The sequence below is a fragment of the Budorcas taxicolor genome, chromosome 8 (genome assembly GCF_023091745.1).
Source record: "Budorcas taxicolor isolate Tak-1 chromosome 8, Takin1.1, whole genome shotgun sequence".
NCBI lineage: Eukaryota > Metazoa > Chordata > Mammalia > Artiodactyla > Bovidae > Budorcas > Budorcas taxicolor.
In genome coordinates, this window is record NC_068917.1 from 837,693 (window position 1) to 857,272 (window position 19,580).

A 19,580-nucleotide genomic window follows, 5' to 3' on the forward strand; every position below is an offset into this window, starting at 1 on the left:
CGACCCTGGAGTTCCTCTCGCCGTTCCTGTTGAGAGGGCTTCCTCTTGAGATGAGACGGGAACGCCGGGAACTCTTTCCCGACGAAGCAGGGAAAGGATCCCTCATCTCGAGCTACGAGGCGGAAACGGGGCTCCTCAGGATGTGGGCAGGACCCTCGTGTTTCCTCTCGAGTGGAGTCGGGTATGTCGGGGAACTTCTTGATTTGCACCAAGGGTGTGAAGGACCCTTTCGAAGTTCCAGAGGTGAGGTGTGATCAGCCTCGAGACGCCTCAGCGGAAATGGGCCCCAGCTCGCCTGGAGGGGAGAACTTCCTGGATTTTCTCGAGTTGCGGCAGGTATTCTCGAGTTACGACGGGGACCTCAGGGACCCGCTCTGGTGGCCTCAGGAAAGGCCAGTCCCCAAGCGAGTTGCTAGGGTCCATCTCGGGATTCCTCTCCCGTCCATGCCGGGGCTTAAGACCTTGTGTGGAGTCGGGGCCGGAACCTGAGGATTCCTCTCCAGTGTTGCCATGGATCTTGGGGTGCTTCTGAGTCTCCCCAGGGGAGTCAGGCCTCGTCTCGAGTGGGGGCATGCACGTGCGGTTTCCTCCCGAGCTGGAGCAGTAGTGTCACGCTTCCTGTCACGTGGATCAAGGGATCTGTGGCTTTCCCTCGAGGCTTTCCGTCCAGGCTTTCCCACGATGCTTTCCCACAGGGCTGGGCCACGTGCCACCTTGGTGTGAGTCGATCCTCGGCGTGAAAGACGAGCCAGTAAAGGGAAAACAGGTTACTCTGGAATGGACTGAGACATCTGGGCGACTATTGGAATGGTGGCACGACCCTGGAGTTCCTCTCGCCGTTCCTGTTGAGAGGGCCTCCTCTTGAGATGCGACGGGAAAGCCGGGAACTCTTTCCCGACGAAGCAGGGAAAGGATCCCTCATCTCGAGCTACGAGGTCGAAACGGTGCTCCTCTGGATGTGGGCGGGACCCTTGTGTTTCCTCTCGATTGGAGACGGGTACGTCGGGGAACTTCTTGATTTGCACCAAGGGTGTGAAGAACCCTTTCGAAGTTCCAGAGGTGAGGTGTGATCAGCCTCGAGACGCCTCAGCGGAAATGGGCCTCATCTCGCCTGGAGGGGAGAACCTCCCGAATTTTCTCGAGGTGCGGCAGGTCTTCTCGAGTTACGACGGGGACCACAGGGACCCGCTCTGGTGGCCTCAGGAAAGGCCAGTCCCAATGCGAGTTTCTACGGGCCATCTCGGGATTCCTCTCCCGTCCATGCCGGGGCCTAAGACCTTGTGTGGAGTCGGGCGGGAACCTGAGGATTCCTCTCCAGTGTTGCCATGGATCTCGGGGTTCTTCTGAGTCGCCCCAGGGGAGTCAGGCCTCGTCTCGAGTTGGGGCATGCACGTGCGCTTTCCTCCCGAGCTGCAGCAGTAGTGTCACGCTTCCTGTCACGTGGATCAAGGGATCTGTGGCTTTCCCTCGAGGCTGTCCCTCGAGGCTTTCCCACGAGGCTTTCCCACAGGGCTGTGCCACGTCCCACCTTGGTGGGAGTCGATCCTCGGCGTGAAAGACGAGCCGGTGTAGGGAAAAGTGGTTCCTCTGGAATGGACTGAGACATCTGGGGGACTCTTGGAATGGTGGCACGACCCTGGAGTTCCTCTCGCCGTTCCTGTTCAGAGGGCCTCCTCTTGAGATGCGACGGGAACGCCGGGAACTCTTTCCCGACGAAGCAGGGAAAGGATCCCTCACCTCGAGCTACGAGGCGGAAAAGGGGCTGCTCTGGATGTGGGCGGGACCCTCGTGATTCCTCTCGAGTGGAGACGGGTATGTCGGGGAACTTCTTGATTTGCACCAAGGGTGTGAAGGACCCTTTCGAAGTTCCAGAGGTGAGGTGTGATCAGCCTCGAGACCCCTCAGTGGAAATGGGCCTCATCTCACCTGGAGGGGAAAACCTCCTGGATTTTCTCGAGTTGCAGCAGGTCTTCCCGAATTACGAGTGGGACCTCAGGGACCCGCTCTGGTGGCCTCAGGAAAGGACAGTCCCCATACGAGTTGCTAGGGGACCTCTCGGGATTTCTCTCCCGTCCATGCCGGGGCCTCAGTCCTTGTGTGGAGTCGGGGCCGGAACCTGAGGATTCCTCTCCAGTGTTGCCAAGGATCTTGGGGTACTTCTGAGTCTCCCCAGTGGAGTCGGGCATCGTCTCGTGTGGGGGCATGCACGTGCGCTTTCCTCCCGAGCTGCAGCAGTAGTGTCACGCTTCCTGTCACGTGGATCAAGGGATCTGTGGCTTTCCCTCGAGGCTGTCCCTCGAGGCTTTCCCACGAGGCTTTCCCACAGGGCTGTGCCACGTGCCACCTTGGTGGGAGTCGATCCTCGGCGTGAAAGACGAGCCGGTGAAGGGAAAAGAGGTTCCTCTGGAATGGACTGAGACATCTGGGGGACTCTTGGCATGGTGGCACGACCCTCGAGTTCCTCTCGCCGTTCCTGTTGAGAGGGCCTCCTCTTGAGATGTGACGGGAACGCCGGGAACTCTTTCCCGACGAAGCAGGGAAAGGATCCCTCATCTCGAGCTACGAGGCAGAAACGGGGCTCCTCTGGATGTGGGCGGGACCCTCGTGATTCCTCTCGAGTGGAGACGGGTATGTCGGGGAACTTCTTGATTTGCACCAAGTGTGTGAAGACCCTTTCGAAGTTCCAGATGTGAGGTGTGATCAGCCTCGAGACGCCTCAGCGGAAATGGGCCTCATCTCGCCTGGAGGGGAGAACCTCCTGGATTTTCTCGAGTTGCGGCAGGTATTCTCGAGTTACGACGGGGACCTCAGGGACCCGCTCTGGTGGCCTCAGGAAAGGCCAGTCCTCATGCGAGTTGCTAGGGGACCACTCGGGATTTCTCTCCCGTCCATGCCGGGGCCTCAGTCCTTGTGTGGAGTCGGGGCCGGAACCTGAGGATTCCTCTCCAGTGTTGCCATGGATCTTGGGGTGCTTCTGAGTCTCCCCAGTAGAGTCGGGCATCGTCTCGAGTGGGGGCATGCACGTGCGCTTTCCTCCCGAGCTGCAGCAGTAGTGTCACGCTTCCTGTCACGTGGATCAAGGGATCTGTGGCTTTCCCTCGAGGCTGTCCCTCGAGGCTTTCCCACGAGGCTTTCCCACGGGGCTATGCCACGTGCCACCTTGGTGGGAGTCGATCCTCGGCGTGAAAGACGAGCCGGTGAAGGGAAAAGAGGTTCCTCTGGAATGGACTGAGACATCTGGGGGACTCTTGGCATGGTGGCACGACCCTGGAGTTCCTCTCGCCGTTCCTGTTCAGAGGGCCTCCTCCTCAGATGCGACGGGAACGCCGGGAATTCTTTCCCGACGAAGCAGGGAAAGGATCCCTCACCTCGAGCTACGAGGCGGAAACGGGGCTCCTTTGGATGTGTGCGGGACCCTCGTGTTTCCTCTCGAGTGGAGTCGGGTATGTCGGGGAACTTCTTGAGTTGCACCCAGGGTGTGAAGGACCCTGTCGAAGTTCCAGATGTGAGGTGTGATTAGCCCCGAGAAGCCTGTGCGGAAATGGGCCTCCTCTCGCATGGAGGGGAGAACCTCCTGGATTTTCTCGAGTTGCGGCAGGTCTTCTCGAGTTACGACGGGGACCTCAGGGACCCGCTCTGGTGGCCTCAGGAAAGGCCAGTCCCAATGCGAGGTGCTAGGGGACCTCTCGGGATTCCTCTCCCGTCCATGCCGAGGCCTCAGTCCTTGTGTGGAGTCGGGGCCGGAACCTGAGGATTCCTCTCCAGTGTTTCCATGGATCTTGGGGTGCTTCTGAGTCTCCCCAGGGGAGTCAGGCCTCGTCTCGAGTGGGGGCATGCACGTGCGCTTTCCTCCCGAGCTGCAGCAGTAGTGTCACGCTTCCTGTCACGTGGATCAAGGGATCTGTGGCTTTCCCTCGAGGCTGTCCCTCGAGGCTTTCCCACGAGGCTTTCCCACAGGGCTGTGCCACGTGCCACCTTGGTGGGAGTCGATCCTCGGCGTGAAAGACGAGTCGGTGAAGGGAAAAGAGGTTCCTCTGGAATGGACTGAGACATCTGGGGGACTCTTGGCATGGTGGCACGACCCTGGAGTTCCTCTCGCTGTTCCTGTTGAGAGGGCCTCCTCTTGAGATGCGACGGGAACACCGGGAACTCTTTCCCGACGAAGCAGGGAAAGGATCCCTCATCTCGAGGTACGAGGCGGAAACGGGGCTCCTCTGGATGTGGGCGGGACCCTCGTGATTCCTCTCGAGTGGAGACGGGTATGTCGGGGAACTTCTTGATTTGCACCAAGGGTGTGAAGGACCCTTTCGAAGTTCCAGAGGTGAGGTGTGATCAGCCTCGAGACGCCTCAGCGGAAATGGGCCTCATCTCGCCTGGAGGGGAGAACCTCCTGGATATTCTCGAGTTGTGGCAGGTATTCTCGAGTTACGACGGGGACCTCAGGGACCCGCTCTGGTGGCCTCAGGAAAGGCCAGTCCCCATGCGAGTTGCTAGGGGCCATCTCGGGATTCCTCTCCCGTCCATGCCGGGGCTTAAGACCTTGTGTGGAGTCGGGGCCGGAACCTGAGGATTCCTCTCCAGTGTTGCCATGGATCTTGGGGTGCTTCTGAGTCTCCCCAGGGGAGTCAGGCCTCGTCTCGAGTGGGGGCATGCACGTGCGCTTTCCTCCCGAGCTGCAGCAGTAGTGTCACGCTTCCTGTCACGTGGATCAAGGGATCTGTGGCTTTCCCTCGAGGCTGTTCCTCGAGGCTTTCCCACGAGGCTTTCCCACGGGGCTGTGCCACGTGCCACCTTGGTGGGAGTCGATCCTCGGCGTGAAAGACGAGCCGGTGAAGGGAAAAGAGGTTCCTCTGGAATGGACTGAGACATCTGGGGGACTCTTGGAATGGTGGCACGACCCTGGAGTTCCTCTCGCCGTTCCTGTTGAGAGGGCCTCCTCTTGAGATGCGACGGGAACGCCGGGAACTCTTTCCCGACGAAGCAGGGAAAGGATCCCTCATCTCGAGCTACGAGGCGGAAACGGGGCTCCTCTGGTTGTGGGCGGGACCCTCGTGATTCCTCTCGAGTGGAGACGGGTATGTCGGGGAACTTCTTGATTTGCACCAAGGGTGTGAAGGACCCTTTCGAAGTTCCAGAGGTGAGGTGTGATCAGCCTCGAGACGCCTCAGCGGAAATGGGCCCCAGCTCGCCTGGAGGGGAGAACTTCCTGGATTTTCTCGAGTTGCGGCAGGTCTTCTCGAGTTACGACGGGGACCTCAGGGACCCGCTCTGGTGGCCTCAGGAAAGGCCAGTCCCCATGCGAGTTGCTAGGGGCCATCTCGGGATTCCTCTCCCGTCCATGCCGGGGTTAAGACCTGGTGTGGAGTCGGGGCCGGAACCTGAGGATTCCTCTCCAGTGTTGCCATGGATCTTGGGGTGCTTCTCAGTCTCCCCAGGGGAGTCAGGCATCGTCTCGAGTGGGGGCATGCACGTGCGCTTTCCTCCCGAGCTGCAGCAGTAGTGTCACGCTTCCTGTCACGTGGATGAAGGGATCTGTGGCTTTCCCTCGAGTCTGTCCCTCGAGGCTTTCCTACGAGGCTTTCCCACGGGGCTGTGCCACGTGCCACCTTGGTGGGAGTCGATCCTCGGCGTGAAAGACGAGCCGGTGAAGGGAAAAGAGGTTCCTCTGGAATGGACTGAGACATCTGGGGGACTCTTGGCATGGTGGCACGACCCTGGAGTTCCTCTCGCCGTTCCTGTTGAGAGGGCCTCCTCTTGAGATGCGACGGGAACGCCGGGAACTCTTTCCCGACGAAGCAGGGAAAGGATCCCTCATCTCGAGCTACGAGGCGGAAACGGGGCACCTCTGGATGTGGGCGGGACCCTCGTGATTCCTCTCGAGTGGAGACGGGTATGTCGGGGAACTTCTTGATTTGCACCAAGGGTGTGAAGGACCCTTTCGAAGTTCCAGATGTGAGGTGTGATCAGCCTCGAGACACCTCAGCGGAAATGGGCCTCAAATCGCCTGGAGGGGAGAACCTCGTGGATTTTCTCGAGTTGCGGCAGGTCTTCTCGAGTTACGACGGGGACCTCAGGGACCCGCTCTGGTGGCCTCAGGAAAGGCCAGTCCCCATGCGAGTTGCTAGGGGACCTCTCGGGATTTCTCTCCCGTCCATGCCGGGGCCTCAGTCCTTGTGTGGAGTCGGGGCCGGAACCTGAGGATTCCTCTCCAGTGTTGCCATGGATCTTGGGGTGCTTCTGAGTCTCCCCAGGGGAGTCAGCCCTCGTCTCGAGTGGGGGCATGCACGTGCGCTTTCCTCCCGAGCTGCAGCAGTAGTGTCACGCTTCCTGTCACGTGGATCAAGGGATCTGTGGCTTTCCCTCGAGGCTGTTCCTCGAGGCTTTCCCACGAGGCTTTCCCACGGGGCTGTGCCACGTGCCACCTTGGTGGGAGTCGATCCTCGGCGTGAAAGACGAGCCGGTGAAGGGAAAAGAGGTTCCTCTGGAATGGACTGAGACATCTGGGGGACTCTTGGAATGGTGGCACGACCCTGGAGTTCCTCTCGCCGTTCCTGTTGAGAGGGCCTCCTCTTGAGATGCGACGGGAACGCCGGGAACTCTTTCCCGACGAAGCAGGGAAAGGATCCCTCATCTCGAGCTACGAGGCGGAAACGGGTCTCCTCTGGATGTGGGCGGGACCCTCGTGATTCCTCTCGAGTGGAGACGGGTATGTCGGGGAACTTCTTGATTTGCACCAGGGTGTGAAGGACCCTTTCGAAGTTCCAGAGGTGAGGTGTGATCAGCCTCGAGACGCCTCAGCGGAAATGGGCCTCATCTCGCCTGGAGGGGAGAACCTCGTGGATTTTCTCGAGTTGCGGCAGGTCTTCTCGAGTTACGACGGGGACCTCAGGGACCCGCTCTGGTGGCCTCAGGAAAGGCCAGTCCCCATGCGAGTTGCTAGGGTCCATCTCGGGATTCCTCTCCCGTCCATGCCGGGGCTTAAGACCTTGTGTGGAGTCGGGGCCGGAACCTGAGGATTCCTCTCCAGTGTTGCCATGGATCTTGGGGTGCTTCTGAGTCTCCCCAGGGGAGTCAGCCCTCGTCTCGAGTGGGGGCATGCACGTGCGCTTTCCTCCCGAGCTGCAGCAGTAGTGTCACGCTTCCTGTCACGTGGATCAAGGGATCTGTGGCTTTCCCTCGAGGCTGTTCCTCGAGGCTTTCCCACGAGGCTTTCCCACGGGGCTGTGCCACGTGCCACCTTGGTGGGAGTCGATCCTCGGCGTGAAAGACGAGCCGGTGAAGGGAAAAGAGGTTCCTCTGGAATGGACTGAGACATCTGGGGGACTCTTGGAATGGTGGCACGACCCTGGAGTTCCTCTCGCCGTTCCTGTTGAGAGGGCCTCCTCTTGAGATGCGACGGGAACGCCGGGAACTCTTTCCCGACGAAGCAGGGAAAGGATCCCTCATCTCGAGCTACGAGGCGGAAACAGGGCTCCTCTGGATGTGGGCGGGACCCACGTGATTCCTCTCGAGTGGAGACGGGTATGTCGGGGAACTTCTTGATTTGCACCAAGGGTGTGAAGGACCCTTTCGAAGTTCCAGAGGTGAGGTGTGATCAGCCTCGAGACGCCTCAGCGGAAATGGGCCTCATCTCGCCTGGAGGGGAGAACCTCCTGGATTTTCTCGAGTTGCGGCAGGTATTCTCGAGTTACGGCCGGGACCTCAGGGACCCGCTCTGGTGGCCTCAGGAAAGGCCAGTCCCCATGCGAGTTGCTAGGGGCCATCTCGGGATTCCTCTCCCGTCCATGCCGGGGCTTAAGACCTTGTGTGGAGTCGGGGCCGGAACCTGAGGATTCCTCTCCAGTGTTGCCATGGATCTTGGGGTGCTTCTGAGTCTCCCCAGGGGAGTCAGCCCTCGTCTCGAGTGGGGGCATGCACGTGCGCTTTCCTCCCGAGCTGCAGCAGTAGTGTCACGCTTCCTGTCACGTGGATCAAGGGATCTGTGGCTTTCCCTCGAGGCTGTTCCTCGAGGCTTTCCCACGAGGCTTTCCCACGGGGCTGTGCCACGTGCCACCTTGGTGGGAGTCGATCCTCGGCGTGAAAGACGAGCCGGTGAAGGGAAAAGAGGTTCCTCTGGAATGGACTGAGACATCTGGGGGACTCTTGGAATGGTGGCACGGCCCTGGAGTTCCTCTTGCCGTTCCTGTTGAGAGGGCCTCCTCTTGAGATGCGACGGGAACGCCGGGAACTCTTTCCCGACGAAGCAGGGAAAGGATCCCTCATCTCGAGCTACGAGGCGGAAACAGGGCTCCTCTGGATGTGGGCGGGACCCTCGTGATTCCTCTCGAGTGGAGACGGGTATGTCGGGGAACTTCTTGATTTGCACCAAGGGTGTGAAGGACCCTTTCGAAGTTCCAGAGGTGAGGTGTGATCAGCCTTGAGACGCCTCAGCGGAAATGGGCCTCAGCTCGCCTGGAGGGGAGAACTTCCTTAATTTTCTCGAGTTGCGGCAGGTATTCTCGAGTTACGACGGGGACCTCAGGGACCCGCTCTGGTGGCCTCAGGAAAGGCCAGTCCCCATGCGAGTTGCTAGGGGCCATCTCGGGATTCCTCTCCCATCCATGCCGGGGTTAAGACCTGGTGTGGAGTCGGGGCCGGAACCTGAGGATTCCTCTCCAGTGTTGCCATGGATCTTGGGGTGCTTCTCAGTCTCCCCAGGGGAGTCAGGCATCGTCTCGAGTGGGGGCATGCACGTGCGCTTTCCTCCCGAGCTGCAGCAGTAGTGTCACGCTTCCTGTCACGTGGTTCAAGGGATCTGTGGCTTTCCCTCGAGGCTGTCCCTCGAGGCTTTCCCACGAGGCTTTCCCACGGGGCTGTGCCACGTGCCACCTTGGTGGGAGTCGATCCTCGGTGTGAAAGACGAGCCGGTGTAGGGAAAAGAGGTTCCTCTGGAATGGACTGAGACATCTGGGGGACTCTTGGAATGGTGGAACGACCCTGGAGTTCCTCTCGCCGTTCCTGTTGAGAGGGCTTCCTCTTGAGAGGCGACGGGAACGCCGGGAACTCTTTCCCGACGAAGCAGGGAAAGGATCCCTCATCTCGAGCTACGAGGGGGAAACGGGGCTCCTCTGGATGTGGGCGGGACCCTCGTGTTTCCTCTCGAGTGGAGACGGGTATGTCGGGGAAATTCTTGATTTGCACTAAGGGTGTGAAGGACCCTTTCGAAGTTCCTGAGGTGAGGTGTGATCAGCCTCGAGACGCCTCAGCGGAAATGGGCCTCATCTCGCCTGGAGGGGACAACCTCCTGGATTTTCTCGAGTTGCAGCAGGTCTTCTCGAGTTCCGACGGGGACCTCAGGGACCCGCTCTGGTGGCCTCAGGAAACGCCAGTCCCCATGCGAGTTGCTAGGGGCCCTCTCGGGGTTCCTCTCCCGTCCATGCCGGGGCCTAAGACCTTGTGTGGAGTCGGGGCCGTACCCTGAGGATTCCTCTCCAGTGTTGCCATGGATCTTGGGCTGCTTCTGAGTCTCCCCAGGGGAGTCAGGCCTCGTCTCAAGTGGGGGCATGCATGTGTGCTTTCCCCACGAGCTGCAGCAGTAGTGTCACGCTTCCTGTCATGTGGATCAAGGGATCTGTGTCTTTCCCTCGAGGCTGTCCCTCGAGTCTTTCCCACAGGACAGGGCCAGGTGCCACCTTGGTGTGAGTCGATCCTCGGCGTGAAAGATGAGCCTGTAAAGGGAAAAGAGGTTCCTCTGGAATGGACTGAGACATCTGGGGGACTCTTGGAATGGTGGCACGACCCTGGAGTTCCTCTCGCCGTTCCTGTTGAGAGGGCTTCCTCTTGAGATGAGACGGGAACGCCGGGAACTCTTTCCCGACGATGCAGGGAAAGGATCCCTCATCTCGAGCTACGAGGCGGAAACGGGGCTCCTCAGGATGTGGGCAGGACCCTCGTGTTTCCTCTCGACAGGAGACGGGTATGTCGGGGAACTTCTTGATTTGCACCAAGGGTGTGAAGGACCCTTTCGAAGTTCCAGAGGTGAGGTGTGATCAGCCTCGAGACGCCTCAGCGGAAATGGGCCCCAGCTCGCCTGGAGGGGAGAACTTCCTGGATTTTCTCGAGTTGCGGCAGGTATTCTCGAGTTACGACGGGGACCTCAGGGACCCGCTCTGGTGGCCTCAGGAAAGGCCAGTCCCCATGCGAGTTGCTAGGGGCCATCTCGGGATTCCTCTCCCGTCCATGCCGGGGTTAAGACCTGGTGTGGAGTCGGGGCCGGAACCTGAGGATTCCTCTCCAGTGTTGCCATGGATCTTGGGGTGCTTCTCAGTCTCCCCAGGGGAGTCAGGCATCGTCTCGAGTGGGGGCATGCACGTGCGCTTTCCTCCCGAGCTGCAGCAGTTGTGTCACGCTTCCTGTCACGTGGATGAAGGGATCTGTGGCTTTCCCTCGAGGCTGTCCCTCGAGGCTTTCCCACGAGGCTTTCCCACGGGGCTGTGCCACGTGCCACCTTGGTGGGAGTCGATACTCGGCGTGAAAGACGAGCCGGTGAAGGGAAAAGAGGTTCCTCTGGAATGGACTGAGACATCTGGGGGACTCTTGGCATGGTGGCACGACCCTCGAGTTCCTCTCGCCGTTCCTGTTGAGAGGGCCTCCTCTTGAGATGCGACGGGAACGCCGGGAACTCTTTCCCGACGAAGCAGGGAAAGGATCCCTCATCTCGAGCTACGAGGCGGAAACGGGGCTCCTCTGGATGTGGGCGGGACCCTCGTGATTCCTCTCGAGTGGAGACGGGTATGTCGGGGAACTTCTTGATTTGCACCAAGGGTGTGAAGGACCCTTTCGAACTTCCAGATGTGAGGTGTGATCAGCCTCGAGACGCCTCAGCGGAAATGGGCCTCAAATCGCCTGGAGGGGAGAACCTCGTGGATTTTCTCGAGTTGCGGCAGGTCTTCTCGAGTTACGACGGGGACCTCAGGGACCCGCTCTGGTGGCCTCAGGAAAGGCCAGTCCCCAAGCGAGTTGCTAGGGTCCATCTCGGGATTCCTCTCCCGTCCATGCCGGGGCTTAAGACCTTGTGTGGAGTCGCGGCCGGAACCTGAGGATTCCTCTCCAGTGTTGCCATGGATCTTGGGGTGCTTCTGAGTCTCCCCAGGGGAGTCAGCCCTCGTCTCGAGTGGGGGCATGCACGTGCGCTTTCCTCCCGAGCTGCAGCAGTAGTGTCACGCTTCCTGTCACGTGGATCAAGGGATCTGTGGCTTTCCCTCGAGGCTGTTCCTCGAGGCTTTCCCACGAGGCTTTCCCACGGGGCTGTGCCACGTGCCACCTTGGTGGGAGTCGATCCTCGGCGTGAAAGACGAGCCGATGAAGGGAAAAGAGGTTCCTCTGGAATGGACTGAGACATCTGGGGGACTCTTGGAATGGTGGCACGACCCTGGAGTTCCTCTTGCCGTTCCTGTTGAGAGGGCCTCCTCTTGAGATGCGACGGGAACGCCGGGAACTCTTTCCCGACGAAGCAGGGAAAGGATCCCTCATCTCGAGCTACGAGGCGGAAACAGGGCTCCTCTGGATGTGGGCGGGACCCTCGTGATTCCTCTCGAGTGGAGACGGGTATGTCGGGGAACTTCTTGATTTGCACCAAGGGTGTGAAGGACCCTTTCGAAGTTCCAGAGGTGAGGTGTGATCAGCCTCGAGACGCCTCAGCGGAAATGGGCCTCAGCTCGCCTGGAGGGGAGAACTTCCTGGATTTTCTCGAGTTGCGGCAGGTATTCTCGAGTTACGACGGGGACCTCAGGGACCCGCTCTGGTGGCCTCAGGAAAGGCCAGTCCCCATGCGAGTTGCTAGGGGCCATCTCGGGATTCCTCTCCCGTCCATGCCGGGGTTAAGACCTGGTGTGGAGTCGGGGCCGGAACCTGAGGATTCCTCTCCAGTGTTGCCATGGATCTTGGGGTGCTTCTCAGTCTCCCCAGGGGAGTCAGGCATCGTCTCGAGTGGGGGCATGCACGTGCGCTTTCCTCCCGAGCTGCAGCAGTTGTGTCACGCTTCCTGTCACGTGGATGAAGGGATCTGCGGCTTTCCCTCGAGGCTGTCCCTCGAGGCTTTCCCACGAGGCTTTCCCACGGGGCTGTGCCACGTGCCACCTTGGTGGGAGTCGATCCTCGGCGTGAAAGACGAGCCGGTGAAGGGAAAAGAGGTTCCTCTGGAATGGACTGAGACATCTGGGGGACTCTTGGCATGCTGGCACGACCCTCGAGTTCCTCTCGCCGTTCCTGTTGAGAGGGCCTCCTCTTGAGATGCGACGGGAACGCCGGGAACTCTTTCCCGACGAAGCAGGGAAAGGATCCCTCATCTCGAGCTACGAGGCGGAAACGGGGCTCCTCTGGATGTGGGCGGGACCCTCGTGATTCCTCTCGAGTGGAGACGGGTATGTCGGGGAACTTCTTGATTTGCACCAAGGGTGTGAAGGACCCTTTCGAAGTTCCAGATGTGAGGTGTGATCAGCCTCGAGACGCCTCAGCGGAACTGGGCCTCAAATCGCCTGGAGGGGAGAACCTCGTGGATTTTCTCGAGTTGCTGCAGGTCTTCTCGAGTTACGACAGGGACCTCAAGGACCCGCTCTGGTGGTCTCAGGAAAGGCCAGTCCCCATGCGAGTTGCTAGGGGCCCTCTCGGGATTCCTCTCCCGTCCATGTCGGGGCCTAAGACCTTGTGTGGAGTCGGGGCCGGACCCTGAGGATTCCTCTCCAGTGTTGCCATGGATTGTGGGGTGCTTCTGAGTCTCCCCAGGGGAGTCAGGCCTCGTCTCGAGTGGGGGCATGCACGTGCGCTTTCCTCCCGAGCTGCAGCAGTAGTGTCACGCTTCCTGTCATGTGGATCAAGGGATCTGTGTCTTTCCCTCGAGGCTGTCCCTCGAGTCTTTCCCACAGGGCAGGGCCAGGTGCCACCTTGGTGTGAGTCGATCCTCGGCGTGAAAGATGAGCCTGTAAAGGGAAAAGAGGTTCCTCTGGAATGGACTGAGACATCTGGGGGACTCTTGGAATGGTGGCACGACCCTGGAGTTCCTCTCGCCGTTCCTGTTGAGAGGGCTTCCTCTTGAGATGAGACGGGAACGCCGGGAACTCTTTCCCGACGATGCAGGGAAAGGATCCCTCATCTCGAGCTACGAGGCGGAAACGGGGCTCCTCAGGATGTGGGCAGGACCCTCGTGTTTCCTCTCGACAGGAGACGGGTATGTCGGGGAACTTCTTGATTTGCACCAAGGGTGTGAATGACCCTTTCGAAGTTCCTGAGGTGAGGTGTGATCAGCCTCGAGACGCCTCAGCCGAAATGGGCCTCATCTCGCCTGGAGGGGAGAACCTACTGGATTTTCTCCAGTTGCGGCAGGTCTTCTCGAGTTACGACGGGGACCTCAGGGACCCGCTCTGGTGGCCTCAGGAAAGGCCAGTCCCCATGCGAGTTGCTAGGGGCACTCTAGGGATTCCTCTCCCGTCCATGCCGTGGCCTAAGAGCTTGTGGGGAGTCGGGGCCGGAACCTGAGGATTCCTCTCCAGTGTTGCCATGGATCTTGGGGTGCTTCTGAGTCTCCCCAGGGGAGTCACGACTCGTCTCGAGTGGGGGCATGCACGTACGCTTTCCTCCCGAGCTGCAGCAGTAGTGTCACGCTTCCTGTCACGTGGTTCAAGGGATCTCTGGCTTTCCCTCGAGGCTTTCCCTCGAGGCTTTCCCACGAGGCTTTCCCACAGGGCTGTGCCACGTGCCACCTTGGTGTGAGTCGATCTTCGGCGTGAAAGAAGAGCCGGTGAAGGGAAAAGAGGTTCCTCTGGAATGGACAGAGACATCTGGGGGACTATTGGAATGGTGGAACGACCCTGGAGTTCCTCTCGCCGTTCCTGTTGAGAGGTCCTCCTCTTGAGGTGCGACGGGAATATCGGGAACTCTTGCCCGACAAAGCAGGGAAAGGATCCCTCTTCTCGAGCTACGAGGCGGAAACGGGGCTTTTTTGGATGTGGGCGGGACCCTCGTGTTTCCTCTCGAGTGGAGACGGCTATGTCGGGCAACTTCTTGATTTACACCAAGGGTGTAAAGGACCATTTCGAAGTTCCAGAGGTGAGGTGTGATCAGCCTCGAGACGCCTCAGCGGAAATGGGCCTCATCTCGCCTGGAGGGGAGAACCTCCTGGATTTTCTCGAGTTGCGGCAGGTCTGCTCGAGTTACGACAGGGACCTCAAGGACCCGCTCTGGTGGCCTCAGGAAAGGCCAGTCCCCATGCGAGTAGCTAGGGGCCCTCTCGGGATTCCTCTCCCATACATGCCGGGGCCTAAGACCTTGTGTGGAGTCGGGGCCGGACCCTGAGGATTCCTCTCCAGTGTTGCCATGGATCGTGGGGTGCTACGGAGTCTCCCCAGGGGAGTCAGGCCTCGTCTCGAGTGGGGGCATGCACGTGCGCTTTCCTCCCGAGCTGCAGCAGTAGTGTCACGCTTCCTGTCACGTGGATCAAGGGATCTGTGGCTTTCCCTCGAGGCTGTTCCTCGAGGCTTTCCCACGAGGCTTTCCCACGGGGCTGTGCCACGTGCCACCTTGGTGGGAGTCGATCCTCGGCGTGAAAGACGAGCCGGTGAAGGGAAAAGAGGTTCCTCTGGAATGGACTGAGACATCTGGGGGACTCTTGGAATGGTGGCACGACCCTGGAGTTCCTCTTGCCGTTCCTGTTGAGAGGGCCTCCTCTTGAGATGCGACGGGAACGCCGGGAACTCTTTCCCGACGAAGCAGGGAAAGGATCCCTCATCTCGAGCTACGAGGCGGAAACAGGGCTCCTCTGGATGTGGGCGGGACCCTCGTGATTCCTCTCGAGTGGAGACGGGTATGTCGGGGAACTTCTTGATTTGCACCAAGGGTGTGAAGGACCCTTTCGAAGTTCCAGAGGTGAGGTGTGATCAGCCTCGAGACGCCTCAGCGGAAATGGGCCTCAGCTCGCCTGGAGGGGAGAACTTCCTGGATTTTCTCGAGTTGCGGCAGGTATTCTCGAGTTACGACGGGGACCTCAGGGACCCGCTCTGGTGGCCTCAGGAAAGGCCAGTCCCCATGCGAGTTGCTAGGGGCCATCTCGGGATTCCTCTCCCGTCCATGCCGGGGTTAAGACCTGGTGTGGAGTCAGGGCCGGAACCTGAGGATTCCTCTCCAGTGTTGCCATGGATCTTGGGGTGCTTCTCAGTCTCCCCAGGGGAGTCAGGCATCGTCTCGAGTGGGGGCATGCACGTGCGCTTTCCTCCCGAGCTGCAGCAGTTGTGTCACGCTTCCTGTCACGTGGACGAAGGGATCTGTGGCTTTCCCTCGAGGCTGTCCCTCGAGGCTTTCCCACGAGGCTTTCCCACGGGGCTGTGCCACGTGCCACCTTGGTGGGAGTCGATCCTCGGCGTGAAAGACGAGCCGGTGAAGGGAAAAGAGGTTCCTCTGGAATGGACTGAGACATCTGGGGGACTCTTGGCATGCTGGCACGACCCTCGAGTTCCTCTCGCCGTTCCTGTTGAGAGGGCCTCCTCTTGAGATGCGACGGGAACGCCGGGAACTCTTTCCCGACGAAGCAGGGAAAGGATCCCTCATCTCGAGCTACGAGGCGGAAACGGGGCTCCTCTGGATGTGGGCGGGACCCTCGTGATTCCTCTCGAGTGGAGACGGGTATGTCGGGGAACTTCTTGATTTGCACCAAGGGTGTGAAGGACCCTTTCGAACTTCCAGATGTGAGGTGTGATCAGCCTCGAGACGCCTCAGCGGAACTGGGCCTCAAATCGCCTGGAGGGGAGAACCTCGTGGATTTTCTCGAGTTGCTGCAGGTCTTCTCGAGTTACGACAGGGACCTCAAGGACCCGCTCTGGTGGTCTCAGGAAAGGCCAGTCCCCATGCGAGTTGCTAGGGGCCCTCTCGGGATTCCTCTCCCGTCCATGTCGGGGCCTAAGACCTTGTGTGGAGTCGGGGCCGGACCCTGAGGATTCCTCTCCAGTGTTGCCATGGATTGTGGGGTGCTTCTGAGTCTCCCCAGGGGAGTCAGGCCTCGTCTCGAGTGGGGGCATGCACGTGCGCTTTCCTCCCGAGCTGCAGCAGTAGTGTCACGCTTCCTGTCATGTGGATCAAGGGATCTGTGTCTTTCCCTCGAGGCTGTCCCTCGAGTCTTTCCCACAGGGCAGGGCCAGGTGCCACCTTGGTGTGAGTCGATCCTCGGCGTGAAAGATGAGCCTGTAAAGGGAAAAGAGGTTCCTCTGGAATGGACTGAGACATCTGGGGGACTCTTGGAATGGTGGCACGACCCTGGAGTTCCTCTCGCCGTTCCTGTTGAGAGGGCTTCCTCTTGAGATGAGACGGGAACGCCGGGAACTCTTTCCCGACGATGCAGGGAAAGGATCCCTCATCTCGAGCTACGAGGCGGAAACGGGGCTCCTCAGGATGTGGGCAGGACCCTCGTGTTTCCTCTCGACAGGAGACGGGCATGTCGGGGAACTTCTTGATTTGCACCAAGGGTGTGAATGACCCTTTCGAAGTTCCTGAGGTGAGGTGTGATCAGCCTCGAGACGCCTCAGCCGAAATGGGCCTCATCTCGCCTGGAGGGGAGAACCTCCTGGATTTTCTCCAGTTGCGGCAGGTCTTCTCGAGTTACGACGGGGACCTCAGGGACCCGCTCTGGTGGCCTCAGGAAAGGCCAGTCCCCATGCGAGTTGCTAGGGGCCCTCTAGGGATTCCTCTCCCGTCCATGCCGTGGCCTAAGAGCTTGTGGGGAGTCGGGGCCGGACCCTGAGGATTCCTCTCCAGTGTTGCCATGGATCTTGGGGTGCTTCTGAGTCTCCCAAGGGGAGTCAGGCCTCGTCTCGAGTGGGGGCATGCACGTACGCTTTCCTCCCGAGCTGCAGCAGTAGTGTCACGCTTCCTGTCACGTGGTTCAAGGGATCTGTGGCTTTCCCTCGAGGCTTTCCCTCGAGGCTTTCCCACGAGGCTTTCCCACAGGGCTGTACCACGTGCCACCTTGGTGTGAGTCGATCCTCGGCGTGAAAGAAGAGCCGGTGAAGGGAAAAGAGGTTCCTCTGGAATGGACAGAGACATCTGGGGGACTATTGGAATGGTGGCACGACCCTGGAGTTCCTCTCGCCGTTCCTGTTGAGAGGTCCTCCTCTTGAGATGCGACGGGAATGCCGGGAACTCTTGCCCGACGAAGCAGTTAAAGGATCCCTCTTCTCGAGCTACGAGGCGGAAACGAGGCTTTTTTGGATGTGGGCGGGACCCTCGTGTTTCCTCTCGGTGGAGACGGGTATGTCGGGCAACTTCTTGATTTACACCAAGGGTGTAAAGGACCATTTCGAAATTCCAGAGGTGAGGTGTGATCAGCCTCGAGACGCCTCAGCGGAAATGGGCCTCATCTGGCCTGGAGGGGAGAACCTCCTGGATTTTCTCGAGTTACGGCAGGTCTTCTCGAGTTACAACAGGGACCTCAAGGACCCGCTCTGGTGGCCTCAGGAAAGGCCAGTCCCCATGCGAGTTGCTAGGGGCCCTCTCGGGATTCCTCTCCCGTCCATGCCGGGGCCTATGACCTTGTGTGGATTCGGGGCCGGAACCTGAGGATTCCTCTCCAGTGTTGCCATGGATCGTGGGGTGCTTCTGAATCTCCCCAGGGGAGTCAGGCCTCGTCTCAAGTGGGGGCATGCATGTGCGCTTTCCCCACGAGCTGCAGCAGTAGTGTCACGCTTCCTGTCATGTGGATCAAGGGATCTGTGTCTTTCCCTCGAGGCTGTCCCTCGAGTCTTTCCCACAGGGCAGGGCCAGGTGCCACCTTGGTGTGAGTCGATCCTCGGCGTGAAAGATGAGCCTGTAAAGGGAAAAGAGGTTCCTCTGGAATGGACTGAGACATCTGGGGGACTCTTGGAATGGTGGCACGACCCTGGAGTTCCTCTCGCCGTTCCTGTTGAGAGGGCTTCCTCTTGAGATGAGACGGGAACGCCGGGAACTCTTTCCCGACGATGCAGGGAAAGGATCCCTCATCTCGAGCTACGAGGCGGAAACGGGGCTCCTCAGGATGTGGGCAGGACCCTCGTGTTTCCTCTCGACAGGAGACGGGTATGTCGGGGAACTTCTTGATTTGCACCAAGGGTGTGAATGACCCTTTCGAAGTTCCTGAGGTGAGGTGTGATCAGCCTCGAGACGCCTCAGCCGAAATGGGCCTCATCTCGCCTGGAGGGGAGAACCTACTGGATTTTCTCCAGTTGCGGCAGGTCTTCTCGAGTTACGACGGGGACCTCAGGGACCCGCTCTGGTGGCCTCAGGAAAGGCCAGTCCCCATGCGAGTTGCTAGGGGCACTCTAGGGATTCCTCTCCCGTCCATGCCGGGGCCTAAGAGCTTGTGGGGAGTCGGGGCCGGAACCTGAGGATTCCTCTCCAGTGTTGCCATGGATCTTGGGGTGCTTCTGAGTCTCCCCAGGGGAGTCACGACTCGTCTCGAGTGGGGGCATGCACGTACGCTTTCCTCCCGAGCTGCAGCAGTAGTGTCACGCTTCCTGTCACGTGGTTCAAGGGATCTCTGGCTTTCCCTCGAGGCTTTCCCTCGAGGCTTTCCCACGAGGCTTTCCCACAGGGCTGTGCCACGTGCCACCTTGGTGTGAGTCGATCTTCGGCGTGAAAGAAGAGCCGGTGAAGGGAAAAGAGGTTCCTCTGGAATGGACAGAGACATCTGGGGGACTATTGGAATGGTGGAACGACCCTGGAGTTCCTCTCGCCGTTCCTGTTGAGAGGTCCTCCTCTTGAGGTGCGACGGGAATATCGGGAACTCTTGCCCGACAAAGCAGGGAAAGGATCCCTCTTCTCGAGCTACGAGGCGGAAACGGGGCTTTTTTGGATGTGGGCGGGACCCTCGTGTTTCCTCTCGAGTGGAGACGGCTATGTCGGGCAACTTCTTGATTTACACCAAGGGTGTAAAGGACCATTTCGAAGTTCCAGAGGTGAGGTGTGATCAGCCTCGAGACGCCTCAGCGGAAATGGGCCTCATCTCGCCTGGAGGGGAGAACCTCCTGGATTTTCTCGAGTTGCGGCAGGTCTGCTCGAGTTACGACAGGGACCTCAAGGACCCGCTCTGGTGGCCTCAGGAAAGGCCAGTCCCCATGCGAGTAGCTAGGGGCCCTCTCGGGATTCCTCTCCCATACATGCCGGGGCCTAAGACCTTGTGTGGAGTCGGGGCCGGACCCTGAGGATTCCTCTCCAGTGTTGCAATGGATCGTGGGGTGCTACGGAGTCTCCCCAGGGGAGTCAGGCCTCGTCTCGAGTGGGGGCATGCACGTGCGCTTTCCTCCCGAGCTGCAGCAGTAGTGTCACGCTTCCTGTCACGTGGATCAAGGGATCTGTGGCTTTCCCTCGAGGCTGTTCCTCGAGGCTTTCCCACGAGGCTTTCCCACGGGGCTGTGCCACGTGCCACCTTGGTGGGAGTCGATCCTCGGCGTGAAAGACGAGCCGGTGAAGGGAAAAGAGGTTCCTCTGGAATGGACTGAGACATCTGGGGGACTCTTGGAATGGTGGCACGACCCTGGAGTTCCTCTTGCCGTTCCTGTTGAGAGGGCCTCCTCTTGAGATGCGAC